Genomic DNA, 14288 nt, shown 5'->3' on the forward strand with positions numbered 1-14288 from the left:
AATAAGAAGAAAGTCACGTATGATAATCGCTGCCAGACTACAAATGAGGTGACGGAAAATATGATAATGAGGAGGAGGAGAAGGAAGAAGAAGGAGGAAGAAGGAGGAAGATGATATTAAGGAAGTGAGGAAGAGCAGATGAACAGGAAAAGGGAGGAGGAGGAGGAGGAGGAGGAGGAGGAAGAAGATGAAGGAAAGGGAGAGTGAGATCGGCGGTGAGGCAGGAAGGAGTCATTCCACTTGGGTCTTAGGAGGACGAGGAGGAGGAGGAGGAGGAGGAGGAGGACGACGAAGAGAGGAGGAGGAGAGGGAAAGAAAAAGAAAGAAAGGGAAAACCGTGATCTAATCTCTCTCTCTCTCTCTCTCTCTCTCTCTCTCTCTCTCTCTCTCTCTCTCTCTCTCTCTCTCTCTCATATTATATTTCTTTTCCTCAATATCAGTTTATTTACTTTTATTTCAATATTAAGACACCCAACGATGCATTGACACATTATCTTATCTATATATGTATGTAAGTATGTAAGTGAATTAGCCTACCCACATGTCCATCCATAAGTCTGTTCCTTAATCTCTCCTTGGTTCATATTCAAAAACTCTTTGCTCTCTCACCACGACTATATTTCAAGGGCCACTGAGATGATTAGCGGGTTTTTTCAAGAGTGTTTCTCTAGGTAATAATGAAAAATCTTGTCAATCTGCCTTTAGAAACGTAAAAACATCTTAAACAAAAAATTCATGTAAATTTAGATAAAGCTTTTTCTAATAGTGGAGGTAAAGCATAGAAGTGTTTGAGAATACGAGCTAGTATCTTACCTGTCAGACGTTTGTTACCTGCCCCAATCACTCACCTGTTTCCTTTCTTTCCAGGAGGATTGACTATACTCGCTCTTCGGGACACCAGGTGAGTCAATCCAGCCTTACCTGCTCTACCACAACACACACCTTCGTAATACACCTTCACTCTCCTTCATGTTTATTTTCTCAATGTTTTGTTTTACTGCAGGGTCGTGTGTGTCTGTGTGTGTCCGTGTGTGTCTGTGTGTGTCCGTGTGTGTGTGTGTCTTTTGTTCTTTTTCTTTATCTCTTTTTGTATGGTTAGGTTAAAAAAGGTGGGATGTGTGTGGTTTCTCTAAGCGGAAGTGGTGATGTGAGATTTCCAGGTGAGAAACGAACAGGTAATGAGATCAGGTAAGGTGGCAAGGATTTAGTGCTCCCTTATTTGGTGTTGTGGTCTGATTGTGTTCCTTCGTGTGTTCGTGGGTGAGTCAATGTGTATGTGTGTGTGGGGGGGGGGAAGGAGGAGTTGGTGGAATAAAAGTACTCTATTTTTTTTTCTCTCTTTTTTATGTTTTACTAGTTTATTTCTTCAGTGATTTTCAAGTATGTATTTTCTCACCATCCTTTCCTTTTTTATTTATTTTCTCATCCTTTTCTCTATCTATTAATCGTGTTTCTCTTTATTTCTTTTCATCATTTCATTTATTCAGTTTCTCTCCTCTCCTCTCTCTCTCTCTCTCTCTCTCTCTCTCTCTCTCTCTCTCTCTCTCTCTCTCTCTCTCTCTCTCTCTCTCTCTCTCTCTCTCTCTCTCTCTCTCTCTCTCTCTCTCTCTCTCTCTCTCTCATAATGGCACATGAATAGCGATTGTTTTTCTTTTTACATCCGTGATAATCGTGAGGGTAAAACGACCAGAAACCATCCTCCTCCTCCTCCTCCTCTTCCTCCTCCTCCTCCTCCTCCTCCTCCTCCTCCTCCTCCTCCTCCTCCTCCTCCTCCTCCTCCTCCTCCTCCTCCTCCTCCTCCTCCTCCTCCCACTGGACTCACCTTCACCATAATTCACCCATAGTAGCTTCCGGTCACGATGGATCCGTTGTGGTCGTGTGTGTGTGTGTGTGTGTGTGTGTGTGTGTGTGTGTGTGTGTGTGATGAGAAGGAATATATAAGCCTTTCGATGGATAACCAGTCTTACGTAAAGGATAGAAAAACAATAACATGATTTACGATACCTCTTTGAATTTTGTAAGAGACTGCAAGAAGTATAAGGAAACTCAAGGGAATATTTAAACACTACATCAAGATCCACACTAATTGTACTTTTACATATACAAAACTAAAAAGAAGAAAAAAAAGCTAAATCATTTGTAACACGTTTGAATTTATATCGTTTTTTTTTTTTTTTTTTTTTGCTGTTTCTCACCAACACAACACGAAGCACAACAATAGAAAATGTGTGTCCATCAAGTATTTTGTTTCTGAAGCTTCGTGTTGAGTGGAGACAGTGTTGGGGAGAAGGAGAAGGAGGAGGACGAGGAGGAGGAGGAGGAGGAGGAGGAGGAGGAGGAGGAGGAGGAGGAGGAGGAAGAGGTGGGTGAGGTGCGTCCAGTGGCTGAAATAATGTAAGGAGGAGGAGGAGGAGAAGGAGGGAGAGGAAGCATGGGTAGTGTTTGGATAATTCTGCAAAAAATCGTGAGTAATAAGAGAGAGAGAGAGAGAGAGAGAGAGACGGGAAAAAACGTGAGAAATGTCAGTAATTTTTGATCGATTCACCTCTAACGCTACTTTTTTTTCTCTCCCTTCTTAATGTCGAATACCACTACGAGTTAAGTAAATTTTTCTTTCCGGCGTGGCGCGCACAAAAATGTTAGCGTGCCCTGAGGCGGTAAGATTTTTCCTCCCCGCTGAAACACCTGAAAGGATGCCCTGGCCTCTAACGGCGCCGGGGTGACGTGAACAAGGGGCGAGCGATGCGAGGAGGTGTAAACAAAGAAAATGGGACGAGGCGCGGAAGGGCAGAGGCGTTGAGTCTGAAAGCATTGTAAATATTCATTGTGGCGAGAGAAAGAAAACAAAGAAGGATGCCGTTTGAAGATTACGGTAGAAACATACATACATACAAAGCCTGGACACACACACACACACACACACACACACACACACACACACACACACACACACACACACACACACACACACACACACACACACACACACATGTTCGTCTCAGTCACGCTACCTCAGAAATATTCCTTCCATTTATATATATTTTTTCTCCTTCCAATCCCGTGAGCCTTCCTGATCTAATAGGACCCCTTCTGCTATGCTTTTACTTCCGCCACGCCTGAGGGAGAGACGCGGGAGGCTTGAGGATGCGTGAGGATATGTGTCTGAGAGGGGAGGAGGGGGATCTTAGGAGAATGGAAAGCCACATGGGAGGATTTGCGTGGGAAAGATTTTGGGGGGATGTTAGAATAAGAATAAGAGAGAGGTGTGCAAGATGGAGGATTAAGGTAAGGCTGAGGGTGAGAATGGGAGGGAAATGCAGTAGAAGATGGAAGAAAATGTGAGAATAGGTGGAAGTGTGGATAGGAGAGAAAAATAAGTAGTTGGGGTGGATAGTAAAGACGGTAAAGAAAATATGAGGATAAGAAATGAGATGAAGAGGAAGAAGAGGAAAGATTGACGAAACAGGAAGGAAAGGTAACCAAAGGAATGAAGGAAGAAACTTAGGACAGAAGTTTGAAGGAAAAAGAAAAAGATAAAAAAAAAACAAGATTAGAACTGGAGGAAGAATGTGGAGGAGGAGGAGGAGGAGGAGGAGGAGGAGGAGGAGGAGAAGATCACTGTTCTCCCTCTTAGCGTCACTAACCTCCCACCACCACCACCACCACCACCACTACCTGTCACTGTAACACCCTGCCACGTTTCTTTCGCAGACTCTTACACTCATCTAGGACAGACAGTCAACACACCCCAGACACCTCATTCTCCCTCTCCCCAGCTCCCCAGGCCTGTTTTCTCCCCATACACCATGACATCTTCCCACCACCAAGCCCTCTCAGCCCACCTGAGAGAACCACCACCATTCCATAGACCTCAAGACCTCCACCACCACCACCACCACCACTTCCCTCACCTCTTTTACAAACCTACACACATGTATACTCCCTCCTCCTCCTCCTCCTCCTCCTCCTCTCATTAACAGCGTAGCCACGAAGAAAAAAAACGCAAAATAGTAGACAGTAGGACGCAAAAAACAGAGTGAACGAGTAGGGGAGAGAGAGAGAGAGAGAGAGAGAGAGAGAGAGAGAGAGAGAGAGAGAGAGAGAGAGAGAGAGAGAGAGAGAGAGAGAGAGAGAATTATGATGATTAACAGCAAATAGTACAACGGTGATGGGGATTTGTGTGGAGGAAGGGAAAAGAAAAAGAAGAAGAAAAAGATGCTAATGAAAGGAGGAGGAGGAGGAGGAGGAGGAGGAGGAGGAGGAGGAGGAGGAGGAGGAGGAGAGGGAAGAGAAGGCTAAAGGTTAAGAAAGGCAGTAAACTGAAACACCAAAAAAACAATCGTTGGGGAGAAGATAAATGTGATGCTTCGAAGTCAGAAATCACCACTTTGAAATCGAGGAAGTAGCGAGAAGACACCCATCCTCCTCTTATAGCTCCTCCCGCTTCTCCCGCTCCTCCCGCTGCCCTTCCCTTTTTTTTCTCTCTCTCCTTAGAACTCATCAATCTCCCTCTCCCTCCCCCTCTACTCTCCCTCACGCCCTCAGTAACGCTCCCACGGCTACGACAGAAGTCTCGCATGTTTCTGGTAATTGTGAGACGAGAGAGAAAGGTGAGGAGTCAGTGTAAATCGCCGTGTGTGTGTGTGTGTGTGTGTGTGTGTGTGTGTGTGTGTGTGTGTGTGTGTGTGTGTGTCTGTGTGGTGCACCGTCATGTTCAGAAGAAAACAGAGAGAGAGAGAGAGCGAGAGAGAATACAAAAGAAACAGAAGAGGAAGTAAAAAGAAAATAGAACTTAATGAGAAAGAAGGAATAAGAAAGAGGCACATAATAGAGGCGAAGGTAATGAAGTTTGAATTAAGCTTAACTTGGAATTACGAAGCTCAAAGGAAAATTACACTCCGAGGAAAAGATTACCATAAAAAAAATATAAATGTTTACAGCAATTTGAATAATGAGCATTGAATGTTGAAAAAATGGGAGAGAGAGAGAGAGAGAGAGAGAGAGAGAGAGAGAGAGAGAGAGCCTTGAACTTCATAGAAAAAGCACGTTCTTTTCTATTAAGTGTCGTGTCATGATTTAAGACCTCACGCGCCACACTCATGACTCCCTGACTGACTGATTGACTGACTGATGGATTGAGTGACAGGCGTGCGGGCGTGGGCGGTGCAGCAGGGAAGTGGGCGTGTGGCGTGGGATGGGTGGGCGTGTCGGCGCGGTGGTGGCGTGGTGGTTGTAAAGAAAGAGACAGATAAACGCCACACCTGCTCTTTTCTTCTCTCTCTCTCTTGCTCAAGTTCATTGCCAAGGTCGATGTCGTCTCTTTCCTCCCTGCCTCCCTCCTTCCCTCCCTTCCTCCCTCCGCTTCCTCCTTCCCTCACGGCAGAAGAGACGGGTCTTTTCTCGTTCTTCCTCTTTCTCTCCTTTCTCTCTTTCCTTCCCCTGATCTTTACTTTCTCCATCTGTGTTTGCTTTCTCTTTCTTCCTCCCGTTATTGCAGTCTTTTTTCCTTGCTTTTGGTTAAATTTTCTCTTTTTCTCTTCCTCACTTTCCTACTTCCTGAAAGAGAGAGAGAGAGAGAGAGGGGAGGTAGAATTTGCTGGAGACACACTAATAGCGACAAAAGACAGCGTGAAACCTGTCGCCGCCACACTATCACAGCTGGACAGAGTGTAAGGTTCTCACCCTCCCATCACTCAGCCACCTCCTCCCACGTTCCTTTCGTCCTCCTCAGCCTGGAGTACCGCCCCCACTGTTACTGTTCCTCCTCCTCCTTTTCCTCCATCCTCCTTCTCCTCCTCCTCCTCCATTTCTTTATCCTCCTCCTCCTGCTGCTGCTGCTGCTGCTGCTGCTGCTGCTCCTGTTGCACGATAACCCCCAGGCGCCGCTGAGTCACTGTTACTTTTGCGAGAACCCTCTGGTGCCTCACTGCGTCTTGCCCTTCCTCCTCCTCCTCCTCCTCCTCCTCCTCCTCCTCCTCCTCCTCCTTCTCCTCCTTCCGCGGGCGCTCACTCCTCCGGCTGATGACTCCTGTGCCTCATAATAGCGATCGTTTAACACAAGTACAGATTATCTTTCAACTCCGCTGTTTCTCGCTCTTGCTGCCTTCCTCCTATTCTTTCTCGTCCTCTTCTTCCGTCTCCTGCTGTTCTAATTTCTATACCTATTCCTCCCTTGCACCTTTTATTCCTCATTTTTATCCTCCTCCTTCTCCTCCTCCCTGTCGTCGTCGGCCTCCTGCTCTTCCTCCATCCTTTCCTGCTCTTTCATGATGACAAACGGTCAGAGGAACGCCATGTGCTGGACACCGTGGATCATCTTGCAATTTGTTAGTCTCAAAATTGGTGTTCTCCTTCTCCTCCTCCTCCTCCTCCTCCTCCTCCTCCTCTTCGGCTATTCGTCACCCTGTTGCTCTGCCATCTCGCTGGACACAACCGCTCGTCTCTTTGTTCTGGGCCCGTTCACGCCGCTGACACCTGTCTAGGGGCGCCGCAGGGAGCCAGCGCCACCCTTCACCATTCTGTAGCCTCTGTAGGTTCATTAATGGCCCGTAGACTCAGTAAATTGTCGGTAATCTATTATTGGATGTGTAGGCTCTCTCTGTGTCTAGGTTAGCTTATTACTTGTATATTTAGTTCTTTTATTGGTTTTGTTTTATTTCTTATTTTTACTCTTCGTCGTCTTCTTGATAGTTTGTCTGCCTAGTGTTCTTATTCACCGTGTCTTCCTTGCCATCTGGGAGTTACTGGTCGAGTGTCCTAATGTCTGAGTTCATCCATGTTACATCATACATATGAACACTTCCCTGTCTCTCGCTGGTGTTGGTGCAGGTTCGTTGTGCTCGTGTGGCAGCCTGCGTGTGTTAGTATGGCAGGCTGGGAGTACTGGAGCGGGGGACAGTTAATATGAGGTGGTCTGTGCTGGTGTGGGTCGCTTTTTGCACTCATGTGGGAGGAGGTAACTCGTTCTGGTGTGACTTGGAGGTATGTTGTTTCTTGCAAAGGTTTCTGAGCTGTGTAATATTCAGGTGGCTTATTGTATTGTTTGATGGGACGTGTGTTCTTTTTCTTACCATGATTTCTGATCTCTATAATGTTTGTGTGGTTTATTGTATTTATTGATGGTTGAATATGTCTTTTTTTTTTTCTTTCTCTCTCCTGCTCGCTTGAATTCTATCCCCTTCAGTACTCGGACGCATTTCTATCTTGAGTTTCGAGTGTGATTAGACCATTTTATTTACATTAGAAAGGGCCCATGGAAGTCAGAAGTTTAATGGCCAGAATCTTAACTATTCTAATCGCCCCCTCTCGTAAGTTTTTGAAGCTGTATAAAGTCACCAAATAGTAACCAGAATAAATATGAAAACGCGTCCTGGTACTGAAGATTATATATGATGATGTGTGTGTGTTTTTTTTTTTTAATGCTGTTTGGTTTTAGATGGAGTTAAATCAATGTCTTGGAGGATTTTATAGCGTGAAATGTGTGTTGTTTGATTATTTTTTCCAGTTCCTTTCTTTCTTTCTTCTTTATTTTTTTTATATACGTGCGTTCATGTGTCAAATATTTTATCTTTATATCTTATCATAAATCTCTTCCTCTTATTCTCCTTTTCTTACATTTTTTCGCCCACTATGATATATACAGTTCTCTCTCTCTCTCTCTCTCTCTCTCTCTCTCTCTCTCTCTCTCTCTCTCTCTCTCTCTCTCTCTCTCTCTCTCTCTCTCTCTCTCACCATCGCCTCTTCCCGAGAAGTAAAATGGTCGTGGGAACAAAGTCAAATTACTGTTATACACCAAGTCACTGACCCCCCCCGGACCTCCTCCTCCTCCTCCTCCTCCTCCTCCTCCTCCTCCTCCTCAATAAACAACTTCTTCCTGACCTCACGTTTTCTTCACAATATGTTTTCACTCTTCGTTTTCTTTCCCAAGGACGTTACTCTGTTTCACTCCCCTCTCTCTCTCTCTCTCTCTCTCTCTCTCTCTCTCTCTCTCTCTCTTGTTTTTGTTGTTTTTGTTACCATTATCGTCTTCATTCCCTTCATTCATCTCTTCTTCACTTCCTTCCCTGTCTATCTACCTCTCCCTAACCTTTCCTTCCTCCTCTCTTCTTCCTCATACACTCCCTCCTCCTCCTCCTCCTCCTCCTCCTCCTCCTCCTCCTCCTCCTCCTCCTCCTCCTTCTTCTCCTCCTCCTCTTCTTCTTCCTCCTCCTCCTCCTCCTCCTCCTCCTCCTCCTTCTCCTCTTCCCATCGTTTGTTAAGGCGTGAATAAAACAGACAGAGGGTGAGAGAAAGATAGACGGTAGTTGAGAGAGAGAGAGAGAGAGAGAGAGAGAGAGAGAGAGAGAGAGAGAGAGAGAGAGAGAGACAGGGGGGGGGTGGCTTCCAATAGGGGAAGGAATGAGGAAATGATTGAGGTGTACAGTGGCTAAAGAGAGAGAGAGAGAGAGAGAGAGAGAGAGAGAGAGAGAGAGAGAGAGAGAGAGAGTTATGTTTCTTTCGTTTCATTATTTCTTTGTTGGGGACCATTACTATAAGATCCTCCTCCTCCTCCTCTTCCTCCTCCTCCTCCTCCTCCTCCTCCTTTTCCTCCTCCTCTTCCCCCTTAGTAATAAACGACCTTTGTAACCTCCCTTATCACCAGCACACTTCTCCGTCATTTACACCTCCTCCTCCTCCTCCTCCTCCTCCTCCTCCTCCTCTTCTTCCTTCTCCTCGTGCTCACACTTCCCTTCCGTGGTTACATCAAGCTAAAATCTTAACACTGGTGCGAATTGTAGCTTTTAACGTAGAGTCAGAGAGAGAGAGAGAGAGAGAGAGAGAGAGAAGGAAAGAAGTGTGCAAGATTTAAATTTCTTCTTTCTTTAATTATTTCAATGTTAATTTTCTTCCTCTTCCTTTTCCTCCTCCTCCTCCTCCTTTTCCTCCTCCTCCTCCTTTTCCTCCTCCTCCTTCTTCTCCTCCTCCTCCTCCTTGTCTTGTGTCTCTTTTTCATTGTCTTCATTACTGCCACTTGGAAAGACAATGGAGGCAATCATGTCTTCTTCTTCTTCTTCTTCTTCTTCTTCTTCTTCTTCTTCTTTTTCTTCCACATTTATTTCTGATTTATTTATTTCATCTATTTGTTCAGTTCAATTTTTATCATTTTTTATTTTCTTGCCAATTCATTCTCCTTCATTGACATTTGTGAATTTCTCTTTTATTCATTTGGCTTTCCTTGTATTATTCTTCCTCTTTCTTATTTCTTTTTCTCATTTTCTTTTTTCATGTCTCCTTTATTTAATTTATTCCATTCAATTTTTTTTATGGATGACAGACCGGTACTGGGCGACAGGTTCTCTCTCTCTCTCTCTCTCTCTCTCTCTCTCTCTCTCTCTCTCTCTCTCTCTCTCTCTCGACCCTTCATTTATTACAATTACATTTTCCTTCTTGAGTTTATCATTATTTTCTTCAACTTAGTTTATTTTACTAAGTTCCCCTTATCAACATCGTAAATATGTCCGTTTTCTATGATTCAATGTATTATTTTTTATTATTCGTATGGTTCTGTGCTTATTATCGTATTATTTGCTTATTTACCTCATTCACTTTTCTCTCTAGTTTTCTCTTTTCTTTTCTTTATTTATTTTTATGTTCTCTATTTTCTTCTTCCTCTTCGTTTATCGACTTTCTTTTTTCTCCTTTTTTTTTTTTTTGCTTCGTTTGCATTTATTTTATGGGTCTGCCTCCGAATATATACGTATATTTTTTCTATCGGACATAAATTGATTAGTAACGGAGAGAGAGAGAGAGAGAGAGAGAGAGAGAGAGAGAGAGAGAGAGAGAGAGAGATACGATGGCAGGTCATTGTCTCCATTTACGTGTTTAAATTCTTTTTTTATCAAAGGAAATGTACTGTTCTCTCTCTCTCTCTCTCTCTCTCTCTCTCTCTCTCTCTCTCTCTCTCTCTCTCTCTCTCTCTCTCTCTCTCTCTCTCTCTCTCTCAAGACAGATGCTCAGAAAGAAGGCAATTGCATAACACACACACACACACACACACACACACACACACACACACACACACACACACACACACACACACGGCATAACTGTGGTGGTTTACATCTTATCTTTCCTCATTTTTGTGCATCTCTGTCAATGGAAGGAAGAGGAAGGAGGAGGAGGAGGAGGAGGAGGAGGAGGAGGAGGAGGAGGAGGAGGAGGAGGGAGGAGTGGTGGATTCTTAGTGGAGGAGGAAGAGGTGGAGGAGATGAAGGGATAGATTTTGGATGGAGGAGGAAGCAGAAGAGGTTCACCAGGAGGAGGAGGAAGAGGAGGAGGAGGAGGAGGAGGAGGAGGAAGAGGAGGAGGAGGAGGAGGAGGAGGAGGAAGAGCTGTGAGAACGGTAAATACAGACTAGATCTCTTTTGTCCTCCCCCTCCTCCTTTTCCTCCTCCTCCTCCTCCTCCTCCTCCTCCTCCTCCTCCTCCTCCTCCTCCTCCTCCTCCTCCTCCTCCTCCTAAGACCAATAATATTTGTTATCTGGTTAGTCGTTTCAGTCATTTCTCTCTCTCTCTCTCTCTCTCTCTCTCTCTCTCTCTCTCTCTCTCTCTCTCTCTCTCTCCCTGACCTCAGTAAATACCTCTAGAACTTGTTTAGAATTACCTCCAGTCTCCTTCAGATCATCCATTCCTCCCTTCCTCCCTTCTCTTCTCTCCTTCCTCTTCTCCCTTGCTTTCCTTCACTCTCCTCCCCCCCCATGCACTTCCCTTCCCTTTAATCTTCCCTCTGTTTTTGGGGGGGGTAAATCTGGAGCTCGTCGTCTGCTTCTTCCTAAATGTGTCTGGAAACTGTACGTATGAGAGAGAGAGAGAGAGAGAGAGAGAGAGAGAGAGAGAGAGAGAGAGAGCATTACTTTGAAATTTACACGTTATAACAGGTAATCTGGCTTCTGTTGATCCATCACACACACACACACACACACACACACACACACACACACACACACACACACACACACACACACACACACACACACACACACACACTTACACGCAGGCACGCACGCACGCACACACTCTGCAGCCATGGGGTCTAGGTAACTGTTTCTTGGGAGGCGAGTGGCGTCCAGACAGCAGGTTGTGTAGAGTAGACAACCTCAGGCAGTCTTCTCTCATCCAGTGCTTCCGGCAGCCAGTTAATTGTTCAACCCACTTTCTTGTTATTGAATCATTTAGTTAGCCAGTTAGTTGATTAGTGGGTGATTAAGTGAATGAGTTAGTATTATCAGTAAGTAATTTATCTTCGTTTCATTTAGTCGTTCACATAGATTGATAAGAAAGCAAGTCACATCTGGAGGTCTTTAATTCCATGCCTGTTTTGTATTTTCACCTGTCTATGATCTGAACTCGTTTAAATAGGAGGTTTCAAGACATTTAACCCATTCTTTTTTACTTTTTTTCCCTGTTCGGAGCATTTTTTTTTTCTCCTTGGCCTATTTCCCTTGTTGCATAAGACTAGGCACTCATTTAATCAGTCAGTCGGTCAGTCAGTCAACTAGTCTAGCAAACACTAATCACTCCAACATCCAGCCAGCAAGCAAGCAGTCATAATAAAGGAGGCAGGCAGTTACTCAATCCAGCTATCGGTCATTGAGCTGCACATAGCAGTAATACCTCCTAACCGGTCGCCAGCCAGGCCAGTCAGCTGTTACACTCATGCATTCCGCGGTTTATCATACCCAATCACTGACTCAATGAGATAAGAGACAGGTGCGGTTATCAAGCCAGTAGGTCAGTTGTTCAGTCCCCGTGTCATCTCCCTGGAAAAAAAGGTGCTAATAGCCGTAACTCATCTGGACGTTCAGCAGTGCATGGAGTTGAGGCCATGTTGAGGTGAATACACTGGAGAGAATGATGGATGTTGGGATGAGAGCTCGGTGGTTTGTGAAATAATGTGTTTACGTAGGAGGATAAGGGAGTTAGTGGAAAGATTTAAGGCTCAGTGGAAGGAATTAGGAGTTAGTGGAAGGCTGTGAGGAGGTGAATGAAGTTGGTGGAGTTTTAGATGGTATTATTTTTTACAGGTTAGTCTCATGTGTTCCTTCTGGCAGAGAAGGAGGAGAGAAGAATAAGAGGAAGAAACAGAAGAAAATTCTTAGTATTCATGTATTCATTTTACTTTATCTTCCCTTTTCTTCTTTTTGGTTCAGGTTTATTATTCGTGCTTCCAAAAATGTACTAATAGTTGTCAAAATCACTGGGAGAAGAGTGAGCGGCAGGCAGACTATGATGGTCACGTTCTCTTGCCTTGTTATTTATGGCGAGGGAAGATTGTTGGGTTGTACTGGAGGAGGAGAAGGAGGAGGGGGATCGGGGGAGGAGGTAGGGGCAGCAGTGCGGTTGGTGGTGATGGTAGCTGTGGTAATGGCAAACTCAAACTGCATCGAAATGTCTTAACCCGTTCAGTAACATGACGCGTTTTCCTATTCATTCTGGTGACTGGTGAGTTTATGCAGCTTCAGAAACTTATGTGGGGGGATTAAAAATAATGAAGACTGTGGCCACTAATCTTTTGACCTCCATAGACTCTTCCTAATGTCAATAAAATGGTCTAATCGTACACAAAACTCAAGGTGAAAATATGTTCCAGTACTTGAAGGGTTAATCTTTTCTGTCACCGTCACGTACTGTACTACTTCACTATCTCATAATTATTGCCCTTTCCGCAGTGCCTCGCAATTTCTTATAAATCACCATTAAACCATCGCTTTTATCTCATCTCACACGTGCATTGCTTCCTTCACCTCCACAGGCCTCATTTTTCCTTCGTTTTTCCTTGTTCACCTTTAGCCTTCTCTCAGTCATCACTATCCTCACCATCTCTCACCCAGGCACCCTTTTCAATTACCATCATCCTCACCTTGCTTGCCCTCTCCCAGTCATCACCATACCATCTCTCACCCAGGCACTCTTTTCAATTAGCATCACCCTCACCTTGCTGTTCCTCTCCCTCTCACCTCTCGTTCCCATTCATCACAGTCACCTCCACCTTTCCACCGACTTCTCCACCAGCCAGCCAGCCATTCCTTTCCACACGCAACGCCTCCACCCACTTCCTTGCTATTTATACCTAAGAATCCCCACATTTTTACAAAACTACTCCTGAAAACACTATTCTTTTACTCCACCACCACTTCTTCCACCTCCCCCACCGCCTCCACCTCCTCCACCACCTCCAACTCCTCTCCTGCTGCTCAACATCGCCGGCCGAACTTGCTCTCAGAACGACGGGTCAGTTTGGGTGAAAAATTTGCATATTACGCCACGATGGGAGGGCGTTCAAGAGGCACAGTTGACCCCCTGCCAGTCTTCTACCACCTCTTCCCCACCTTGCCCCAGTCTCTCCCCCGCTTCGTCCTCCCCGCCTCGCCCCGCCGCACCTCGTACCCTAAGCATCCACCTCGCGTGTAACTTGACCTGTCTCAAGGCGAATTATCATGACTTACTCCCCGGAACGGTCATGGGTCCCTGTTGATTTAGATTCCGGGTTTGTTTTACGTTCGTGGAGGATCGGAAGACGTTTTTTTTTTCTTTTCTTTTACGTTTCCTTTTACTTTCGCTTTTCTATTTTTTTTCTCTTCTATTTTAATTTATGTCAGAGTGGTTTTATTTCTTGTTTATTTTTTTTTTTTTTGCATTTCTTTCTAGTTCTATATTTTTTTTTTACCTCCTTTGCTTCCTTTTCATTTCCTTTCTTCCTTTATTACCATTTTTTTTTTAGCTTGTCCATTAGTGCCGCTGCCTACTTCGTCATCTTCATAGTCTCCACCACCACCACCACCACCACCACCACCATCATCACCCTCATCATCATACTTGCAATACTCTTGACCTACCAAGTGAGACGAAGAAGAGAAAAACGAAGCAAGTGTTTAAATTTACTATGCATGAGGTGGAGGAAGAAGAAGAAGAGGAGGAGGAAGAAGAAGAGGAGGAGGAAGAAGAAGAAAAGGAGGAGGAGGAGGAGGAGGAGGAGGAGGAGGAGGAGGAGGATGCGAGATGAAGTGACCTTGTGTGTGTGCATGCGTGTGTGTGTGTGTGTGTGTGTGTGTGTGTGTGTGTGTGTGTGTGTGTGTGTGTGTGTGTGTGTGTGTTCATATTTTATTTTTCCTGTTTCGTACTATTTATATATCCACATTTGTTTGCTTGTTTCCCATATCCAAAGACTTAGAAGAAGAAAAACCTATCACTCTATGTCGCACATTGGTCTTAGTTCTTATTGCACTATTTGAATCTTCCCTGCTTCTTCTC

At 44.7% G+C, this 14288-nt stretch overlaps 1 protein-coding gene across 1 annotated transcript in view; it reads left to right on the forward strand.

Moving 5' to 3' along the window:
• LOC123513929 (mucin-2-like) overlaps positions 1–14288 on the forward strand; it is a 101042-nt gene that overhangs the window by 44352 nt on the left and 42402 nt on the right. Inside the window, exon 2 of the mRNA XM_045271424.1 lies at positions 868–901. The gene's annotated coding sequence lies outside the window, so the exon portion shown is untranslated. The remainder of the gene's footprint in view (positions 1–867; positions 902–14288) is intronic.

The sequence above is a fragment of the Portunus trituberculatus genome, chromosome 37 (genome assembly GCF_017591435.1).
Source record: "Portunus trituberculatus isolate SZX2019 chromosome 37, ASM1759143v1, whole genome shotgun sequence".
Classification (NCBI taxonomy): domain Eukaryota; kingdom Metazoa; phylum Arthropoda; class Malacostraca; order Decapoda; family Portunidae; genus Portunus; species Portunus trituberculatus.